Below are 21949 nucleotides of genomic sequence, written 5' to 3' on the forward strand. Positions count from 1 at the left end.
CAATGAGCTGTAGCGGGAATTTTCTGGACGTCTGCTGCAAAAGGCAGTCTGAAGGTTGAGCCAATCGTGCACCTTTCTTGCTTCGAGAAACAGGCTCGCTATGCTAAGATGCAGAAAAGTCCTAGCTGAGCCAAAGTGTCTTTGGAGCTGTATGAGCAGGGGAGGCTGACACAGGGCTAAGAATGGCTCGAGGGCAAGGCGCTTATTTCGGCATTACACATGGGCCACGTGGGTTTTGGTATATCCGAAAGCAGGTCAGCTCTGCCGCTGTAAAACCCTTGCAGGTTCCACCGAGATTTGAACTCGGATCGCTGGATTCAAAGTCCAGAGTGCTAACCATTACACCATGGAACCCGGCTGCGGAAAGGCTTTTCCTGCAGCAAGTGTGGCAGACGTAAAAGGTCATTTAAAAATTAAATTCCAATGGTAGAAGGGGTCTTCCAACGGATGGCTTTTCTTTGCAGGTAAAACGCCGGCAGGCTCGGAAACAACGCGCGGCTTTTTTGGGAAGAAGCATTCTCTGGGTTCCCTTAGCAGGGGAGCCCCTTGGGGCTCTGCAGGCGGAGCTGCAGCATCGGCTGCTGCTTGAGCATCAAAAGCTCGCACAAAGAAAGCCAGGATTTTGGCAGATCAGACAGCGAGTGAGTGGCAGGTTCCACTGAGATTTTAACTCCGATGGCTTGATTCCGAGTGCTAACCATTACACCATGGAACCACACACGGAGCTACCAGACCCCCCTAGCTGAACGGGTGATGTAAATGATCGTTTAAAAAAAGTTTGCTGCAGGAAACGTGGAGTTTTGCCCGGGCGAATTTCCTTTCAACTACGAATTCTAAACAACGGCAGCCTCGAAACAGACATGTGGCTTTTCGCTCAACCGCCCTACTTTGGAACTATGTCTGGAAACGTTTTGACGTGGCCCGACTGTTCAGAAAGGGAAAAGCGTGGAGCAGAGGTGAGTGTAACGATTCTTTTGATGTGCAACAGGAAGAGGACCAAACGGCCGTTTTGCTGTTATGGCTAGCTCGTGACCCTCTAGCTTACGTGATGGCCCTCTATGAGAGTTGCAGAGGAGCTCTGGCACCGTTATTACAGCCAGGATGTTGGCTCCTTGACAGATCAACGCGCTTTGGCAGAGCTGAGCTCTGAAAAAGTGGTGCCAGGTTCCACCGAGATTTGAACTCGGATCGCTGGATTCAAAGTCCAGAGTGCTAACCATTACACCATGGAACCAGGACAAGTTGCGCTTGCCCTCCCCATGGCGTGCTGAAGGGCTGTAGTGTAGGGTCCTGTCGCACAATGCTTCTTTTGCGCTTAAGACCTGTCCAGCATGGCGGGAAATCAGCCAACAAAAAGATGAAAATGTCAGAATAGCGTCTTCACTTCGTTGTTCAGGCAGCATTAGAAAATCCGGGTGTGGCGTTTTGCTAAATCTCGGCCTGGATTGGAGCTACGCCTAGTAACCACAAGACGTTGCACCATGGCGTCAAATCAGCAAATAACGACCAGACTAATTCTTGGGAGGGAGGGGACGCGCAGCTCGGTCTTTGCTCAGGTTGCGAAAGATTCGCAATCATGCGATACTGCACGCAAACAAAAGCCTAATTACAAGCTAAAAGCCGACGATCAGGCCAGATTTAACAACAATAATGTCTCCCGCCGTTACCACAAGCTAGCCGCCTGCTGCGTCCAGGCCGGTTAGCTCAGTTGGTTAGAGCGTGGTGCTAATAACGCCAAGGTCGCGGGTTCGATCCCCGTACGGGCCATTCAGCTTCTTTTCACCGGTTCAGCCTTTCGTAATGAACCCACTTTCACATTCCTCAGCTGAATTGCCAGTATGCCTTTGGATTGCTGCATTTGTGTTAGAAGAAATGCCTTTTCTTCCCCTTCTTTTTTCATTTTAAATCAGGTTCTTTTGCTGGCCATTCACTCCTTTTGTTCTTCAGGATAGCTGCTGAATGCAAAGGCCCCTGCTCATTAGACAAGTTTGCAATGAGCTGTAGCGGGAATTTTCTGGACGTCTGCTGCAAAAGGCAGTCTGAAGGTTGAGCCAATCGTGCACCTTTCTTGCTTCGAGAAACAGGCTCGCTATGCTAAGATGCAGAAAAGTCCTAGCTGAGCCAAAGTGTCTTTGGAGCTGTATGAGCAGGGGAGGCTGACACAGGGCTAAGAATGGCTCGAGGGCAAGGCGCTTATTTCGGCATTACACATGGGCCACGTGGGTTTTGGTATATCCGAAAGCAGGTCAGCTCTGCCGCTGTAAAACCCTTGCAGGTTCCACCGAGATTTGAACTCGGATCGCTGGATTCAGAGTCCAGAGTGCTAACCATTACACCATGGAACCCGGCTGCGGAAAGGCTTTTCCTGCAGCAAGTGTGGCAGACGTAAAAGGTCATTTAAAAATTAAATTCCAATGGTAGAAGGGGTCTTCCAACGGATGGCTTTTCTTTGCAGGTAAAACGCCGGCAGGCTCGGAAACAACGCGCGGCTTTTTTGGGAAGAAGCATTCTCTGGGTTCCCTTAGCAGGGGAGCCCCTTGGGGCTCTGCAGGCGGAGCTGCAGCATCGGCTGCTGCTTGAGCATCAAAAGCTCGCACAAAGAAAGCCAGGATTTTGGCAGATCAGACAGCGAGTGAGTGGCAGGTTCCACTGAGATTTTAACTCCGATGGCTTGATTCCGAGTGCTAACCATTACACCATGGAACCACACACGGAGCTACCAGACCCCCCTAGCTGAACGGGTGATGTAAATGATCGTTTAAAAAAAGTTTGCTGCAGGAAACGTGGAGTTTTGCCCGGGCGAATTTCCTTTCAACTACGAATTCTAAACAACGGCAGCCTCGAAACAGACATGTGGCTTTTCGCTCAACCGCCCTACTTTGGAACTATGTCTGGAAACGTTTTGACGTGGCCCGACTGTTCAGAAAGGGAAAAGCGTGGAGCAGAGGTGAGTGTAACGATTCTTTTGATGTGCAACAGGAAGAGGACCAAACGGCCGTTTTGCTGTTATGGCTAGCTCGTGACCCTCTAGCTTACGTGATGGCCCTCTATGAGAGTTGCAGAGGAGCTCTGGCACCGTTATTACAGCCAGGATGTTGGCTCCTTGACAGATCAACGCGCTTTGGCAGAGCTGAGCTCTGAAAAAGTGGTGCCAGGTTCCACCGAGATTTGAACTCGGATCGCTGGATTCAAAGTCCAGAGTGCTAACCATTACACCATGGAACCAGGACAAGTTGCGCTTGCCCTCCCCATGGCGTGCTGAAGGGCTGTAGTGTAGGGTCCTGTCGCACAATGCTTCTTTTGCGCTTAAGACCTGTCCAGCATGGCGGGAAATCAGCCAACAAAAAGATGAAAATGTCAGAATAGCGTCTTCACTTCGTTGTTCAGGCAGCATTAGAAAATCCGGTGTGGCGTTTTGCTAAATCTCGGCCTGGATTGGAGCTACGCCTAGTAACCACAAGACGTTGCACCATGGCGTCAAATCAGCAAATAACGACCAGACTAATTCTTGGGAGGGAGGGGACGCGCAGCTCGGTCTTTGCTCAGGTTGCGAAAGATTCGCAATCATGCGATACTGCACGCAAACAAAAGCCTAATTACAAGCTAAAAGCCGACGATCAGGCCAGATTTAACAACAATAATGTCTCCCGCCGTTACCACAAGCTAGCCGCCTGCTGCGTCCAGGCCGGTTAGCTCAGTTGGTTAGAGCGTGGTGCTAATAACGCCAAGGTCGCGGGTTCGATCCCCGTACGGGCCATTCAGCTTCTTTTCACCGGTTCAGCCTTTCGTAATGAACCCACTTTCACATTCCTCAGCTGAATTGCCAGTATGCCTTTGGATTGCTGCATTTGTGTTAGAAGAAATGCCTTTTCTTCCCCTTCTTTTTTCATTTTAAATCAGGTTCTTTTGCTGGCCATTCACTCCTTTTGTTCTTCAGGATAGCTGCTGAATGCAAAGGCCCCTGCTCATTAGACAAGTTTGCAATGAGCTGTAGCGGGAATTTTCTGGACGTCTGCTGCAAAAGGCAGTCTGAAGGTTGAGCCAATCGTGCACCTTTCTTGCTTCGAGAAACAGGCTCGCTATGCTAAGATGCAGAAAAGTCCTAGCTGAGCCAAAGTGTCTTTGGAGCTGTATGAGCAGGGGAGGCTGACACAGGGCTAAGAATGGCTCGAGGGCAAGGCGCTTATTTCGGCATTACACATGGGCCACGTGGGTTTTGGTATATCCGAAAGCAGGTCAGCTCTGCCGCTGTAAAACCCTTGCAGGTTCCACCGAGATTTGAACTCGGATCGCTGGATTCAGAGTCCAGAGTGCTAACCATTACACCATGGAACCCGGCTGCGGAAAGGCTTTTCCTGCAGCAAGTGTGGCAGACGTAAAAGGTCATTTAAAAATTAAATTCCAATGGTAGAAGGGGTCTTCCAACGGATGGCTTTTCTTTGCAGGTAAAACGCCGGCAGGCTCGGAAACAACGCGCGGCTTTTTTGGGAAGAAGCATTCTCTGGGTTCCCTTAGCAGGGGAGCCCCTTGGGGCTCTGCAGGCGGAGCTGCAGCATCGGCTGCTGCTTGAGCATCAAAAGCTCGCACAAAGAAAGCCAGGATTTTGGCAGATCAGACAGCGAGTGAGTGGCAGGTTCCACTGAGATTTTAACTCCGATGGCTTGATTCCGAGTGCTAACCATTACACCATGGAACCACACACGGAGCTACCAGACCCCCCTAGCTGAACGGGTGATGTAAATGATCGTTTAAAAAAAGTTTGCTGCAGGAAACGTGGAGTTTTGCCCGGGCGAATTTCCTTTCAACTACGAATTCTAAACAACGGCAGCCTCGAAACAGACATGTGGCTTTTCGCTCAACCGCCCTACTTTGGAACTATGTCTGGAAACGTTTTGACGTGGCCCGACTGTTCAGAAAGGGAAAAGCGTGGAGCAGAGGTGAGTGTAACGATTCTTTTGATGTGCAACAGGAAGAGGACCAAACGGCCGTTTTGCTGTTATGGCTAGCTCGTGACCCTCTAGCTTACGTGATGGCCCTCTATGAGAGTTGCAGAGGAGCTCTGGCACCGTTATTACAGCCAGGATGTTGGCTCCTTGACAGTTCAACGCGCTTTGGCAGAGCTGAGCTCTGAAAAAGTGGTGCCAGGTTCCACCGAGATTTGAACTCGGATCGCTGGATTCAAAGTCCAGAGTGCTAACCATTACACCATGGAACCAGGACAAGTTGCGCTTGCCCTCCCCATGGCGTGCTGAAGGGCTGTAGTGTAGGGTCCTGTCGCACAATGCTTCTTTTGCGCTTAAGACCTGTCCAGCATGGCGGGAAATCAGCCAACAAAAAGATGAAAATGTCAGAATAGCGTCTTCACTTCGTTGTTCAGGCAGCATTAGAAAATCCGGTGTGGCGTTTTGCTAAATCTCGGCCTGGATTGGAGCTACGCCTAGTAACCACAAGACGTTGCACCATGGCGTCAAATCAGCAAATAACGACCAGACTAATTCTTGGGAGGGAGGGAGGGGACGCGCAGCTCGGTCTTTGCTCAGGTTGCGAAAGATTCGCAATCATGCGATACTGCACGCAAACAAAAGCCTAATTACAAGCTAAAAGCCGACGATCAGGCCAGATTTAACAACAATAATGTCTCCCGCCGTTACCACAAGCTAGCCGCCTGCTGCGTCCAGGCCGGTTAGCTCAGTTGGTTAGAGCGTGGTCAAATAACGCCAAGGTCGCGGGTTCGATCCCCGTACGGGCCATGCAGCTTCTTTTCACCGGTTCAGCCTTTCGTAATGAACCCACTTTTACATTCCTCACCTGAATTGCCAGTATGCCTTTGGATTGCTCCATTTGTGTTAGAAGAAATGCCTTTTCTTCCCCTTCTTTTTTCATTTTAAATCAGGTTCTTTTGCTGGCCATTCACTCCTTTTGTTCTTCAGGATAGCTGCTGAATGCAAAGGCCCCTGCTCATTAGACAAGTTTGCAATGAGCTGTAGCGGGAATTTTCTGGACGTCTGCTGCAAAAGGCAGTCTGAAGGTTGAGCCAATCGTGCACCTTTCTTGCTTCGAGAAACGGGCTCGCTATGCTAAGATGCAGAAAAGTCCTAGCTGAGCCAAAGTGTCTTTGGAGCTGTATGAGCAGGGGAGGCTGACACAGGGCTAAGAATGGCTCGAGGGCAAGGCGCTTATTTCGGCATTACACATGGGACACGTGGGTTTTGGTATATCCGAAAGCAGGTCAGCTCTGCCGCTGTAAAACCCTTGCAGGTTCCACTGAGATTTGAACTCGGATCGCTGGATTCAGAGTCCTAACCATTACAACATGGAACCCGGCTGCGGAAAGGCTTTTCCTGCAGCAAGTGTGGCAGACGTAAAAGGTCATTTAAAAATTAAATTCCAATGGTAGAAGGGGTCTTCCAACGGATGGCTTTTCTTTGCAGGTAAAACGCCGGCAGGCTCGGAAACAACGCGCGGCTTTTTTGGGAAGAAGCATTCTCTGGGTTCCCTTAGCAGGGGAGCCCCTTGGGGCTCTGCAGGCGGAGCTGCAGCATCGGCTGCTGCTTGAGCATCAAAAGCTCACACAAAGAAAGCCAGGATTTTGGCAGATCAGACAGCGAGTCAGTGGCAGGTTCCACTGAGATCTTAACTCCGATGGCTTGATTCCGAGTGCTAACCATTACACCATGGAACCAGACACGAAGCTACCAGACCCCCCTAGCTGAACGGGTGATGTAAATGATCGTTTAAAAAAAGTTTGCTGCAGGAAACGTGGAGTTTTGCCCGGGCGAATTTCCTTTCAACTACGAATTCTAAACAACGGCAGCCTCGAAACAGACATGTGGCTTTTCGCTCAACCGCCCTACTTTGGAACTATGTCTGGAAACGTTTTGACGTGGCCCGACTGTTCAGAAAGGGAAAAGCGTGGAGCAGAGGTGAGTGTAACGATTCTTTTGATGTGCAACAGGAAGAGGACCAAACGGCCGTTTTGCTGTTATGGCTAGTTTGTGACCCTCTAGCTTACGTGATGGCCCTCTATGAGAGTTGCAGAGGAGCTCTGGCACCGTTATTACAGCCAGGATGTTGGCTCCTTGACAGTTCAACGCGCTTTGGCAGAGCTGAGCTCTGAAAAAGTGGTGCCAGGTTCCACCGAGATTTGAACTCGGATCGCTGGATTCAAAGTCCAGAGTGCTAACCATTACACCATGGAACCAGGACAAGTTGCGCTTGCCCTCCCCATGGCGTGCTGAAGGGCTGTAGTGTAGGGTCCTGTTGCACAATGCTTCTTTTGCGCTTAAGACCTGTCCAGCATGGCGGGAAATCAGCCAACAAAAAGATGAAAATGTCAGAATAGCGTCTTCACTTCGTTGTTCAGGCAGCATTAGAAAATCCGGTGTGGTGTTTTGCTAAATCTCGGCCTGGATTGGAGCTACGCCTAGTAACCACAAGACGTTGCACCATGGCGTCAAATCAGCAAATAACGACCAGACTAATTCTTGGGAGGGAGGGAGGGGACGCGCAGCTCTGTCTTTGCTCAGGTTGCGAAAGATTCGCAATCATGCGATACTGCACGCAAACAAAAGCCTAATTACAAGCTAAAAGCCGACGATCAGGCCAGATTTAACAACAATAATGTCTCCCGACGTTACCACAAGCTAGCCGCCTGCTGCGTCCAGGCCGGTTAGCTCAGTTGGTTAGAGCGTGGTGCTAATAACGCCAAGGTCGCGGGTACGATCCCCGTACGGGCCATTCAGCTTCGTTTCACCGGTTCAGCCTTTCGTAATGAACCCACTTCCAGATTCCTCAGCTGAATTGCCAGTATGCCTTTGGATTGCTGCATTTGTGTTAGAAGAAATGCCTTTTCTTCCCCTTCTTTTTTCATTTTAAATCAGGTTCTTTTGCTGGCCATTCACTCCTTTTGTTCTTCAGGATAGCTGCTGAATGCAAAGGCCCCTGCTCATTAGACAAGTTTGCAATGAGCTGTAGCGGGAATTTTCTGGACGTCTGCTGCAAAAGGCAGTCTGCAGGTTGAGCCAATCGTGCACCTTTCTTGCTTCGAGAAACAGGCTCGCTATGCTAAGATGCAGAAAAGTCCTAGCTGAGCCAAAGTGTCTTTGGAGCTGTATGAGCAGGGGAGGCTGACACAGGGCTAAGAATGGCTCGAGGGCAAGGCGCTTATTTCGGCATTACACATGGGCCACGTGGGTTTTGGTATATCCGAAAGCAGGTCAGCTCTGCCGCTGTAAAACCCTTGCAGGTTCCACCGAGATTTGAACTCGGATCGCTGGATTCAGAGTGCTAACCATTATACCATGGAACCCGGCTGCGGAAAGGCTTTTCCTGCAGCAAGTGTGGCAGACGTAAAAGGTCATTTAAAAATTAAATTCCAATGGTAGAAGGGGTCTTCCAACGGATGGCTTTTCTTTGCAGGTAAAACGCCGGCAGGCTCGGAAACAACGCGCGGCTTTTTTGGGAAGAAGCATTCTCTGGGTTCCCTTAGCAGGGGAGCCCCTTGGGGCTCTGCAGGCGGAGCTGCAGCATCGGCTGCTGCTTGAGCATCAAAAGCTCGCACAAAGAAAGCCAGGATTTTGGCAGATCAGACTGCGAGTGAGTGGCAGGTTCCACCGAGATTTTAACTCCGATGGCTTGATTCCGAGTGCTAACCATTACACCATGGAACCACACACGGAGCTACCAGACCCCCCTAGCTGAACGGGTGATGTAAATGATCGTTTAAAAAAAGTTTGCTGCAGGAAACGTGGAGTTTTGCCCGGGCGAATTTCCTTTCAACTACGAATTCTAAACAACGGCAGCCTCGAAACAGACATATGGCTTTTCGCTCAACCGCCCTACTTTGGAACTATGTCTGGAAACGTTTTGACGTGGCCCGACTGTTCAGAAAGGGAAAAGCGTGGAGCAGAGGTGAGTGTAACGATTCTTTTGATGTGCAACAGGAAGAGGACCAAACGGCCGTTTTGCTGTTATGGCTAGCTCGTGACCCTCTAGCTCACGTGATGGCCCTCTATGAGAGTTGCAGAGGAGCTCTGGCACCGTTATTACAGCCAGGATGTTGGCTCCTTGACAGATCACCGCGCTTTGGCAGAGCTGAGCTCTGAAAAAGTGGTGCCAGGTTCCACCGAGATTTGAACTCGGATCGCTGGATTCAAAGTCCAGAGTGCTAACCATTACACGATGGAACCAGGACAAGTTACGCTTGCCCTCCCCATGGCGTGCTGAAGGGCTGTACTGTAGGGTCCTGTCGCACAATGCTTCTTTTGCGCTTAAGACCTGTCCAGCATGGCAGGAAATCAGCCAACAAAAAGATGAAAATGTCAGAATAGCGTCTTCACTTAGTTGTTCAGGCAGCATTAGAAAATCCGGTGTGGCGTTTTGCTAAATCTCGGCCTGGATTGGAGCTACGCCTAGTAACCACAAGACGTTGCACCATGGCGTCAAATCAGCAAATAACGACCAGACTAATTCTTGGGAGGGAGGGAGGGGACGCGCAGCTCGGTCTTTGCTCAGGTTGCGAAAGATTTGCAATCATGCGATACTGCACGCAAAAAAAAGCCTAATTACAAGCTAAAAGCCGACGATCAGGCCAGATTTAACAACAATAATGTCTCCCGCCGTTACCACAAGCTAGCCGCCTGCGGCATCCAGGCCGGTTAGCTCAGTTGGTTAGAGCGTGATGCTAATAACGACAAGGTCGCGGGTTCGATCCCCGTACGGGCCATTCAGCTTCTTTTCACCGGTTCAGCCTTTCGTAATGAACCCACTTTCACATTCCTCAGCTGAATTGCCAGTATGCCTTTGGATTGCTCCATTTGTGTTAGAAGAAATGCCTTTTCTTCCCCTTCTTTTTTCATTTTAAATCAGTTTCTTTTGCTGGCCATTCACTCCTTTTGTTCATCAGGAACGCTGCTGAATGCAAAGGCCCCTGCTCATTATACAAGTTTGCAATGAGCTGTAGCGGGAAATTTCTGGACTTCTGCTGCAAAAAGCCATCTCTTGTAAATTTAAGAGCCATATTTCTGGGTTTTAACCTGGAAATTTGGCTATATTAGTGCTAAGAGCGTAATTGCGCTCAATGGACTAGCGATGCTGTCCCATTTTGACCCACTCCGACGCTGATTTTGAAGTGCGGATCAGGAGAGGGGTGGCGGCATCTCAGATGGCATAAGCCCCAGAATTGGCACTGGATCGCTGCTTTCATACTAGACGAAATCCCTTTTCTTCTCCTTCTTAATCATTTGGGTTATTTTGCCAGCCGTTTCACTGCTTTTATTTTTTTTTCTTTTGAGGATAGCTGCTAAATGCACATTTTTCATGTTTTTTTTATACCCCAAAGCTAGAAATAGATTGAATCTGAAAATACTTCAGCTAAAACATGTTAAGGTCATGTAGAAGCCAATGGCAGAGGTCCCTTGAACCATTTGAAGATATTAACAGCCTTCATGACTTTTTTTGGTGGGTTTCGCTAGAAAACTCGATCAATTCAAGTTTTCTCCCATGGAAAACTTTATGAATTTGAGTTTTCTGGTTATTCCCCTGAATTCACTGATTCAAGTTTTTTCCATTCAAGTTTCTTCTTAAATCGGAAAATATTTGAGTTGTGAGTTTATTCAAGGTATAAAAAACCTCAAAAAGCTCTAAAATTCGACTTTTGATAAATTATCCCCTAAATTTTATACATGCAAACTTTGCCTGTATAAGTGTATCGCTGGAACATATTTTCACAAGGTTAAACACAGATGTTCTCTGATGTTCTTCTGCTTAGGAAAAAAAATTGAAACCCTTCTGAGATTGTTCTTAACCAGAAGAGCATCAGAGCAACATCTTTCTTTCTCCTGACAACTTCTTTGACTACTTGGTGGTCAGACTAGTTGGTAATAAAAAACAGCTGAAACGTTTGTTAGGTATAAGAAGGCTAATAAATCATGCAAAAAAGCTAAAAATGTGGAAAAGTGTACTGCAGCGTAAAATGAATTAATTCTTTTTAAAAAAAAATGTAAATAGTAACAAAAAAGAAGCAGGATGGCGTGGGAACCTTGATGTTAGAGGGGGGGTCAGTTGGTCGATGAGAACATAGAAAAAGCAGAGATTTCAAACTGTTCTTTTTCAACTGTCTACACAAAGTAGGAACCAATTGATGAAGGTAATACAACAAATGATGCATGGTTCACACAAGAGGAAATTCAAAAGAAACTGGAAATGTAAAGGTTCAGGACTGGACTAAAAAAGCTTAGCTCTGTTATTGCCAAATCTCTTTACTTAAATTTTCAGGATTAACTGAGGTCTGGCATGGTGCTGAGAGACTAACGAATTGTTAATGTGGTGCTTCTGTTCAAGAAGAGATCCTGTTCTAAGACTCAAAACTATAGGCCGGTTAGTTTGAAGTGAGTGGTGCTAAAGCATTTTGGATAGAAACTTTCCCCAGTCCTCTCCATGTCATTACTTTACGGGATAGGCCCTCCCTCTCCTAATTACAGAACCCACCGATCAATTAATAAATACTTACCGTATGACCCCCCTTTGGTGTCTGTTTTTGGGTTCATATTTTTTCTCTCATAGCTCCATTCAGGAGCTTGTTGTTCTTTTTACAGGGGTGTAACATGGGGCTGTCGTCAGCGTCCAAGAGACGTTTTTTGGTCCAAATGGCAGACCTTTTCTCCTACAGCGAGTCCTATAACAACGGACCTGATCAGCACAGCTGTGGTCTCCCTGCTCTTTCTCACCTAACCGGCCCTCGTAGGAGTCCGGCGGAGTGGGTTCCCCTCACCCACCCCAGGATTTTTGGGAAAGCAGGGGGGGATGGCGGCAGGTAGGAACAGCAGCTTACTTCAGGGGGGAAAGGATGATGGACAGGAAGACACAGAGATTCTGTGTCTCTTCCGCCTTAGAGTCCGCTCTTCCTCCCCGGGATAATACCTTACAAGGTATCTCAATAGGAGCATGACGCTCTCTAGTGGGTGGGGCCTCCCAGGCCTTATAAGAAAGCAGGAAGTAGCGCTTGGTTTCAGCTTCAGTCTGGCAGACAAGACGCTGCTCCTGGCCTACAATTTCAATTGCTAATTGTAAGTAGAGAAACGGTACCAGATGACTGGGATAAGGGGCCTGTTGATGCCTAATTTATCCATTTCTTTTTGCCTCAATTTTTTCTTTTTGGCAGGTTTTTTCCCAGTACCTGGTTTGTTCCAAACGCCATCCCCAAAGAGTCTACACCCCTGGTTGAGGTAAAAAAAAAAAAAAAGTCTGATAGGGGATGCTACTTTAGCAGGTCCCAGGACTTTTTAACTATTTTCTCTTATTTCTGGCAGCGCTATGTGGCCATCCAGAGAAAGATCCAAAGAACAGTCCATTCCCAAAGAGGATAATGTTCAAACACAGGCTCAATGCCTGGGATTATCGGAAGCACCTCTTCCTGACAAGAAATTATGCCAATCATGCCTGAATGCAGTGGCAGGACAGTCTTCGGGCTCCAACTCTGACATCCTGGCCTGGATTAAAGAAACTGTAGCCAAGGAGGTACAAGCAACATCAAAGGAGATGGGAGGACCTTCAAGGGTCTCCATGGTTCCAGAAGAGGAAACGGAAGTATGTACAGGTTCGGTTCTTGAATCCGACTCCAATGAGGAAGATGATACCCTACAGTCATCCTTTGATTTTGCCTTAGTACAACCATTTATAAAAGCAGTAAGGGCATCACTAGCTATGCATCAGGAGGAACATCCACTTTTCTTCCCAAGAACAAGGGTTTGGCTCAAGCCTGTATTAGGAAGTGCTGGATTTGGTTAAATCCGAATGGGAATCAGTATCCAAGCGGAGTTCAACTCAAGCCCAGTTCAACAAACTGTACCCATTTAAGGAGGAGGATTTGAAGGATATTTCGACTCTTCCTAAAGTTGATGCTCCAGTTCTTAATTTGTCGAAAAACACAGTTCGTCTGGAAACTGATCTAAAAAAGGGCTTTCTTGGTGGCAGGAGAGTCCCTTAAGCCAGCCATGTCAAGCCTGTCGGTAGTCAAAGGCCAAGAAGAGCATTGTGACTTAGATCCTGGGAAGCGGATACAACCTCCAAATTCGCCCTATTCTCCTTACCATTTCAGGAGCAATCATTATTTGGAAAAAAATTGGAGGACCTTATTTCAAAGGCATCAGGAGGCAAGAGTCAGCTGTTGACACATAAAAGAAAAAGGAGATATCCTAACAAACAATCGACTAGGGGCAGAGGCTCCAATAGAGCTAGATCTCCATCATATGACCAACGCTCCGTTCGTTCGTTCGAGTGGATACTTCAAGATCAGGCAGCTGGAGAGCGGGCAATCAGGATTCTACAGAGCAACCAGAGGAAGTTGCTCAGGCAATCCTAGGAAACAATTCTGAAGGTGGTGTTCCCCAGGTGCAAATAGTAGGCGCAAGACTGATACTGTTTTGAATGGCCTGGGAAAGGTCAAACAAATGGATCCTGAGCATCATTCAAGAAGGCTACCGACTGGAATTCGAGCATCTTCCTGTTCCTTTCTTTCGGTAATCTCCTCTTCCGTCATGCCCAATATAAAGAGTAGCCCTTCAGTCATGCCTCTCGATGTTAAAGGACCAAAGGGTCATCTTGCCGGTTCCAAGAGAAGAATGGGGACTAGGGAACTACTCTATCTTCTTCATAGTCCAGAAACACTCAGGGGCCTGGTGTCCAATCCTGGATCTAAACATGGTCAATCGGGCCTTGAAAGTTCAACGGTTCAGAATGGAATCCATAGATTCAGTCAGGTTAGCCATTTCACCAGGAGACTGGATGTGCTCTCTAGACATCAGAGACGCTTATCATCACATACCAGTATACAAAAGGGACCAAAAGTTCTTGTGATTCAAAGTGGGCAACGATCACTTTCAATTCCACTGTCTGCCCTTCGGCTGTCCACAGCCCCAAGAGTATTCTCAAAGGTCATGGTAACTCTTATAGCTCATCTTCGATGGCAGGACATTCGTGTGTTTCATTATCTGGACGATCTCATAATCTTAGCTTCCTCTCGGGTCAACTGATCAATCACAGAGATCGAATGATGGATTTCCTGAAATTCCATGGCTGGAGTCTGAACTTACTGAAAATTCAGCTTGTTCCGTCGCAAAATTTACAATTTTTAGGAGCAATCTTAGACTCCAGGAAGGGGATTATATCTCTGTACTTGGAAAGACAATAGGAGCCCTAATAGGAGAAGTCATGTCCATTCTCGGGTGCCCCAGCATCTCGACAGCAACATGCCTAAGAATCCTGGGAACGATGTCGTCCACCATTGGTCTCGTGCTTTGGGCTCATTGGAGAACTACAGTTTGTATTTATCCAACAATGGGACGGTTGGAACAAGAACCAACAGATAGAGATCTTCTCTTCACTAAGTCCAGAACTACATTGGTGGCTGGTTCCCCAACACCTGTCTCAGGGTTCCAAGCTCTTCCCAAGACCCTGGTTATAATGACCACAGACGCCTCAGTATAGGTTGGGGGGCCCAGCTAGGTTTCCAGGTCGCAACATCCCCATGTGTCTCGTTTTTTCAAGGCCGCTATAAGGAATTTACCAGTCAGAAGACCAAGGTGTCCCTGTTGGAACCTTCCGAAGGTCCTAAAGATGTTGTCCTCTTCTCCATTTGACACAATGGATTCTCTCTCATTATGGCTACTGACGGTTAAAGCAGCCTTTCTGGTGGCCATTACTTCAGCAAAAAGAGTGGGGGAATTACAGGCACTTCGTTTTTCCCCAGACAGTCCAACCTTCTTACCGGACAGAGTAATCCTGAGATTTAAAGGGAAAATTCTATAATACTTACCGTAATTTTCCTTTCCTGGTCCTCTCCATGTCAAGGTTTCCCTACCCAGATTGTCATAGATTTATTCGAACTTGATACTGTACAACGAAGGGGGGTCATAGGGTATTTATTAATTGATGGGTGGGTTCAGTAATTAGGAGAGGGAGGGCCTATCCCATAAAGTAATTACATGGAGAGGACCAGGAAAGGAAAATTACGGTAAGTATGATAGAATTTTCCCTTATCCAAGTATTTGTAGATAGAAACTGAAGCCTGAAGGATAGATTACAAAGAGTGATGGTAAATGGAACATTTTCTAATTGGACCAGTTTTGTAAGTGAAGGGGTCTGTACTTGGTTCTTTGCTTTTCAATCAATTTAAAATTGATTTACTGTTATTAAGATATATTTAACTATTTAAATTGATTTACTTTTATTAAGATATATTTAACTTCTGTGATATTTTTTCATCTATCTAAAAATGAATGTTGACTGTTATAGTTATCTACAGTTTTTTCTGTTGCATTTCAGCATGTTAAGTTAATTATTTTATACTATTTACTATTTTACAATTTGTGGGTCAATTCTCTCTGCTCAATGTTTACTATTAACCTTAGCTACATAGAACAAATTGCATTAACTAATCTTGATTTGATAGTACTTTCTGTCTTTGGATAGAAATTAATTGGACTGATCTGATAGAAGTTCAAAGAAAATATCTTTAAAGAAAAAATCTAAACAGTTATCTCACGTTTTAAAAGATACCAGGGTGTAGTTGATATTTTTATACTACTGCTGTATCCTTGTGATAAAGGTTTAATTTTTTCACATCCTCGTGATTTAGGTACTAGAATTGACTGTTTACATCAATAGATGCATTTAATAATACCCTTTTTATACTGGTAAAATTCATATGCTCCTGTTTCCATTTAAGTTAAATTGAATTAGCCTCCATTATGTTATGTCCCATGGTCTGAGCTTCCAGATTTTATAAAATTGCTTACCAGACTTCCTGGGTATGGCGTCTGAGTGGTACGCAGCACTGTAGAGCCACTCCACATTTTTCTCTGAACTGAATAAGTGAGAAACTCACCTTCAGCGACAAGGCTAAATCATGACGGGAGACTCACCAAAACAGAGGAAGAAGGGAAATAACCCCTCTTCGGCCTCTAACACCAATAGCCCTGAAATTAAAAGAAAGAAGGACGGCCCATCAGCAAACGCAAGTGCAAACGTCAAACAGGCCAGCCTCGCGCAAGTACCACCCACCACTCTCAACAGCACTCCCACTGACAAACTATAAACAAATAGCTACAGAAGTAGCCAATTTGATTAACCCTACAATTGAAGCAGCAATAGAGAAAGCAATTGGCAGGGTACAAGCTGATATTCACTATTTAGCATAAAATGACACAATTTCAGGAATGGAGGAAAGGATTTCTTCTCTGGAAGACAATGCCAACTCCTCAAATAATAAAATATTGATCCTGGAAAAAAATGAAAGAGATAGAAAATAAGAATGAAGACGTGGAAAATAGATCCAGACATAATAATCTACATTTTACTGGTATACCAGAGTCTTTAATACCTCTTCTCACACAATGTATACCCTAAGGCTTTGGACCTACAAAAAGAGATCCCTCTATTGAAAATAGAAAGAGCAGCTCAGCAACAGAGTTAAACACTCAGAAACCAAGGACAGTATTGGTAAGATTTCTAGACTATAATGACAAGGAACACATTTTGCAAGCATTCAAAAAATCTAGAAGACCGTTTATAGAAAATCACAAAATACTGGTCTTCCAAGTGTTTTCTCCAGATTCATCAAAAAAAAAAGACAGACTTTCAACAAATCCTGCCAGATGCTGTTCCAGCTCAAAATAAAATTTGCCATGCTTTGTCCTGCTACTCTGGTCCCAAAGTATACCCCGTTACTGAGGGGTCCTCTAACTACCAAAAGTCCACATCCAAATCAGATATGGTCTTGGAGTCTCACATTTCCAGAAACATAACCCAATTTAATAAAAGAGACAACAAACATCCTTCTAACCAGCGTTCTAGATCCCCACACTTACAGAGGATCTTTCCTTTGCAACCAGTAGAGATGGACACTTAGGATATCTATAAAAGCTAATTGTATTCACAGTTTACATTGTCACCATTACTTGATGTATCCCATACATAAAAGGAGGCGGCCTAAGCCTCTATGGGTTAGATTCGCTACAAGAGTTTATTAAGCTGTTTTCTTAACCTCTCTAGGAAAAAAGAGAAGTCTTTGAATTTGTTTAATATTTAAATATTCATTTAATTTTTCAACAAATGTTATTAACAATGCTATATGTATTTTATATCACTTTACCTTTTATTGTTTTGCTCCTCATTCATTTATTTCATAAATTTTTCTTTGTAATTTTATGTTTTGACACTAAGGGGCCGATTCACTAAGCTCGAGTGAAGGATTCGAATGAAAAAAATTCGAATTTCGAAGTATTTTTTGGGTACTTCGACCATCGAATTGGTTAAATTCGTTCGAATTCGAACGAAATCGAACGATTCGAAGTAAAAATCGTTCGACCATTCGATAGTCGAAGTACTTTCCCTTTAAAAAAAACTTCGACCCCCTACTTCGGCAGCTAAAAGCTACCGAAGTCAATGTTAGCCTATGGGGAAGGTCCCCATAGGCTTGCTAACCTTTTTTTGATCGAAGGATTTTCCTTCGATCGTTGGATTAAAATCGTTCGAATCGTTCGATTGGAACGATTTAATCGTTCGATCGAACGAAAAATCCTTCGATCGATCGAACGCAGGATTAGCGCTAAATCGTTCGACTTCGATATTCGAAGTCGAACGATTTTAGTTCCCAGTCGAATATCGAGGGTTAATTAACCCTCGATATTCGACTCTTGATGAATCGGCCCCTTAGGTTATCTTATGCAAGAATATTCTTTCATGAGCCTTTGTATAAATTATTACTTTTCCTTATGAAACATGGATAAGTTAAAAGTTATTTCCTGGATATGTTAATGGAATTAATTCTCCTGTGAAACGCAAAAGAATTCTACAAGGATAAAAAAAAATGAAAGCAGATATTGCTCTACTTCAAGAGACACACTTAAACGACGACCAAAACCAGAAGTTATACTCCACCTGGGTAGGAGAGAATATCTATTCCCCAGCAATTAAGAAGAAAGGAGGTGTAACAACCTTACCTGCTGGTCTAGCAGGAGGGGGTCTGCAGGGATGCCTGCAGCCCCCTCGGCGGAGACGCCCGTAAAGTTGCTCCTTTGGGCCGCAAATGGGGAATGATTAGGGCGCGCGCGGTGCGCTTCTTCCTGATTTATGTGCGCATGCGCGCTGGCGTGTGACGTCAGCGCGCAGTGGCGCGAAATTTAAAAGTATTAAAGGCACAGTTTGGATTTTTCACATTGCCCGTGATAGAATTTTGTTCCTGGTGCTTCTGAGCCTTGTGCTATATTCTGTTTTTCACCCCTGCCTGGCTATTTGACTATTCTGACCCTTGCCTGATTACCGACTACCTCCTCTGATTAACCCTCTGATTGACTTCCTGGTTTGACCCTTGGCTGCCTGATAACGTTTATTCTCTGCCTGCCTCGACCCGGCCTGATCTGACTACTCTTTTGCCTAACGTCTTGTACTACGATCTTCTGTCCAAAGACTTTGCTTTACTGTCATGCCCCTCTGCTTATCCAGAACCCTCATCTTGCACCTCTCGTTTAAGTCCAGGTGGCATCCAAGTAAGCCGAGGGCTCCTCCCGAGGCCCAAAGGCGGTCACACTACTGGTGAAGCACGAGCCGAGACCAGGGTGCCTGGTGTTTTGTTCTGGTGTTGGGTGCCAACCGTGACAGGAGGAGTTTCAATCTTATTACATAAAAACCTGAATTATCACTTAATTAAAGTTAATGTTAAATAAGAAGTCAGATAATAAAGGGAGATGCTCAAATTGAGATTCTCATAAATAACCTACCATGGAATATTTGTTCAGTTTATGTTCCCAATGATGGCAAAGCTGAATTTTACTCTGAACTCACCCAAAAAATATGCTCTTTTAACTCACATAATTTAATTGTGGGAGGTGCTTTCAATGAATCCCGTTTGTGGATCCTTGACAAATGTAACACAAACTTAGGGATATATTTATCAAAGAGTGAAGTTAACAGTGAAGTTCCGCCACTAGAGAGAAATTCCATCACTCTCCATTCATTTCTATGGGATTTTTATAGGCGTATTTATTAAAGGGTGAACTTTCACTTTCAAAATCCCATAGAAATGAATTGAGAGCTGCGGAATTTCACTCTAGTGGCGGAACTTCACTCTTTGATAAATTTACCCCTTAAAGTCAACCCAGAAAAAATCCAAACTTCTAACTTGCTAGAACAAACTAACGTAAATGCTTGATGGAGAATCATCAACGGTTCTCATGGTTCTGCCACAAGAATAGATTATATTCTAACATCCACTAATCTTCTAAATCATATTCAAGAAGCCAATATAGGAAACTTTTCATAATCGGACCATACTCCAATCAACATTGTTCTGACAATTTACTCAGCTCCTAAATCTTATATGCCATGGAACTTTCCTGTTTTTCTTGCTTCAAGACCAGATTTCCAAAAAGATGTTAAAGGATAAATAGGCTTTATTTTTAAAGGATAATATCAATCATAAAGACAACCCAACTCTCTTATGGGATACCTGGAACGCCTATATTAGAGGTGAAATATCTGTAACGCTATCTTGGGCTATACGGGCCAACGGGGTTAATTACCAGCTAGTGCACTAGAGCATGGTTTACACGTGACTCTAACCCTTCAGGCTAGGGTCTTCGCTACATGGGAGATTAAAGGTGTGGTGTAGTGTAACTACAACTCCCACAGGCTACTGTGCAATAAAACAGGAAAAAGAATGGGCGCCAGGAGGTTCTTGCAGTAAAACAGAACAAAAAGGGTTTATTGAAGATTCACAGTGGTTCAGAGACAAGTGGTACAGGCACATCACATGCAGAGTGTAACACAGGCTGACACTCCCCTGGGACAGACTTGGCAGGAAACTCACTTCACCTCTGCGACATATCCCAGTAGTGGTCTGGATCACCTCAGGGAAATCCTCTAGTTTGATTCCCTCTCCACTGGGATCCCTATACTACAGGCATTATGGCCTGGGAGAGATACCTCCAAACTGCCACTCCTATGTTGGAGCTTAGAACTGTTCTTTTTAGCTCAACCCTAACTGACTTAAACTCCTATAGTGTACTATTACAGGAGTTACACCTGCCATTATCTAATGTCTCATTCACGGGGCCCTGCATTATGACTTTATTGGACCCATGCCCAGGCTCAGAGCAAACATCCACCCTGTTCCTCAGGTAAAGAGCAAGTGCCACTCCTTTCCCAGCATTATAGTAAAGTGAGGCAAGAAGTGGTCACAGAGCCTCCTGGCCAATAACTGGGATATGCAAATACTTAAACTAGATACATGAGCATCTGCCCAGTAATTATGAAGATAAGGAAGTTATGGACTTAAAGCCATAGAGACACATTTAACTCTATGGGCCCCTACATATTCTTTTTTAAATATGCATTTTTGAAAAACTTCAATTCAAAATTTTTACAGTTAAGTAAAAAACAAAAGGATGTATTCATATTCAAATCAAATCCCACACAATAATCATGTACCGCCTTTGAGGGAGCTTTAAAAGAAAACAAAATCTGGCTTAACATGAGAGACTCCCTATACCAAACGTATTTCAAATTCAAATATTTTATTCTGGCAAACAAGGCAAATAAGTTACTGTCCAATTTTTCAAAAAATTGGTCCAAACATCAAAGAATCTCAAAAATTTAAAAAGCCTTAGGCAAATATACTCATATCCCCTCATAAATAGTTAATTCCTTCAAACAGTTCTATAAACAACTCTACTCTCCGACAAACACTTAAAAGTGAAAAGAGAAAAGCTTTATTCAATATGATAAACCTTCCTCAGTTATCTAAAGAAGACCTTGAAGATCTCAGTATACCATTTACAGAAAGAGAAATAAGGGATATAATTTCTCATTAAAACCATACAAATCAGGAGGTCTGGATGGTCTTACATGCCCTTTTTACAAATGTTTAATAAATTAAATATCTCCATTTCTGACACAATTATTCAATACTATTATATCACAGAAAATACCACTACCTTCCATCTTAAATTCTCTCACAAAGGTGATTCTAAAACAAGGCAAAGATCTGACCCAATTAAATTCCTATAGACCAATAGCCTTACTCAATGAGGATCTAAAAATTCTGACAAATATTTTTGCTAACTGTCTTTCGAGAATCCTCCCAAATCTTATCTCCTCTGAACAAGGAGGTTTCATAAAAGGAAGATCTGGAACAAAAAAAATAAGAACTATCATCAATGTCATATATGCAGCAAACCAAAAAAAATACCAATTACTCTAGTTGGAATTGATGCGGAGAAAGCATTTGACAACGTATGCTGGAAACACCTGAATGACTCTGTATCTGCCTTTGGTTTTCAAGATTCCTTTAAGGATACAATTGTTATATTATTTTCCAACAACGAGAATAATTGCAGCAGGTGAAACGTCAGAAACTATCCATCTGAAGAGGGGAACCAGACAATGCTGCCCTCTTTCTCCCCTCTTGTTAAATCTCTCTCTCTGGAACCCCTCATCAGATATCTTCAAATGTCTACCTATTTACCTGGTTCGGTAATAAATGGGGTTACAGTGAAACTAACAGCCTTTGCAGATGACTTATTGCTAATTATTAGAGATCCCAAAAATAATTTAAAAGAATATTTTCTTTTTTATATTTAAATATTTTATTAATTTTTTTTATAACAAATACATAATATCCACATTATTGTACACATCGGTTGGAGGAACACAGAAAACCTATAGTACCTATAATAGTTATTGGTGTTCTTTTAATGTAGGAGGCATGTGCCTATAATCCTCTAAGAAAAGTATTAGTGATATTATGTGGGGCAGTGTCAAAAAAAAAAAATTTACTAGTGCTTTGTGTAGGACAAATCTGTGTTGTCCAAAAGAGAAAAAGAAGTGCCTCTTTTATTATTATAGAATCAATTTGTGAAACTACTTAAAGGGACATATCTATTCTAATAAAAGT

The 21949-nt window shown here is 44.5% G+C and overlaps 12 non-coding genes across 12 annotated transcripts; 4 read left to right on the top strand and 8 right to left on the bottom strand.

Moving 5' to 3' along the window:
• Nucleotides 1–282: 282 nt before the first annotated feature.
• trnaq-uug lies at nucleotides 283–354 on the bottom strand. Its single transcript has one exon. It is a non-coding gene; the product is annotated as a tRNA-Gln (tRNA).
• An 808-nt stretch (nucleotides 355–1162) lies between these two features.
• On the bottom strand, nucleotides 1163–1234 carry trnaq-uug. The gene has a single exon. It is a non-coding gene; the product is annotated as a tRNA-Gln (tRNA).
• Nucleotides 1235–1693: 459 nt separating this feature from the next.
• On the top strand, nucleotides 1694–1767 carry trnai-aau. Its single transcript has one exon. It is a non-coding gene; the product is annotated as a tRNA-Ile (tRNA).
• A 506-nt stretch (nucleotides 1768–2273) lies between these two features.
• Nucleotides 2274–2345, bottom strand: trnaq-cug. Its single transcript has one exon. It is a non-coding gene; the product is annotated as a tRNA-Gln (tRNA).
• Nucleotides 2346–3153: 808 nt separating this feature from the next.
• On the bottom strand, nucleotides 3154–3225 carry trnaq-uug. The gene has a single exon. It is a non-coding gene; the product is annotated as a tRNA-Gln (tRNA).
• A 458-nt stretch (nucleotides 3226–3683) lies between these two features.
• On the top strand, nucleotides 3684–3757 carry trnai-aau. The gene has a single exon. It is a non-coding gene; the product is annotated as a tRNA-Ile (tRNA).
• A 506-nt stretch (nucleotides 3758–4263) lies between these two features.
• Nucleotides 4264–4335, bottom strand: trnaq-cug. The gene has a single exon. It is a non-coding gene; the product is annotated as a tRNA-Gln (tRNA).
• An 808-nt stretch (nucleotides 4336–5143) lies between these two features.
• Nucleotides 5144–5215, bottom strand: trnaq-uug. The gene has a single exon. It is a non-coding gene; the product is annotated as a tRNA-Gln (tRNA).
• A 1914-nt stretch (nucleotides 5216–7129) lies between these two features.
• trnaq-uug lies at nucleotides 7130–7201 on the bottom strand. Its single transcript has one exon. It is a non-coding gene; the product is annotated as a tRNA-Gln (tRNA).
• A 462-nt stretch (nucleotides 7202–7663) lies between these two features.
• Nucleotides 7664–7737, top strand: trnai-aau. Its single transcript has one exon. It is a non-coding gene; the product is annotated as a tRNA-Ile (tRNA).
• A 1379-nt stretch (nucleotides 7738–9116) lies between these two features.
• Nucleotides 9117–9188, bottom strand: trnaq-uug. Its single transcript has one exon. It is a non-coding gene; the product is annotated as a tRNA-Gln (tRNA).
• A 462-nt stretch (nucleotides 9189–9650) lies between these two features.
• trnai-aau lies at nucleotides 9651–9724 on the top strand. Its single transcript has one exon. It is a non-coding gene; the product is annotated as a tRNA-Ile (tRNA).
• Nucleotides 9725–21949: the final 12225 nt, after the last annotated feature.

This window comes from Xenopus laevis, chromosome 4L (assembly GCF_017654675.1).
Source record: "Xenopus laevis strain J_2021 chromosome 4L, Xenopus_laevis_v10.1, whole genome shotgun sequence".
NCBI lineage: Eukaryota > Metazoa > Chordata > Amphibia > Anura > Pipidae > Xenopus > Xenopus laevis.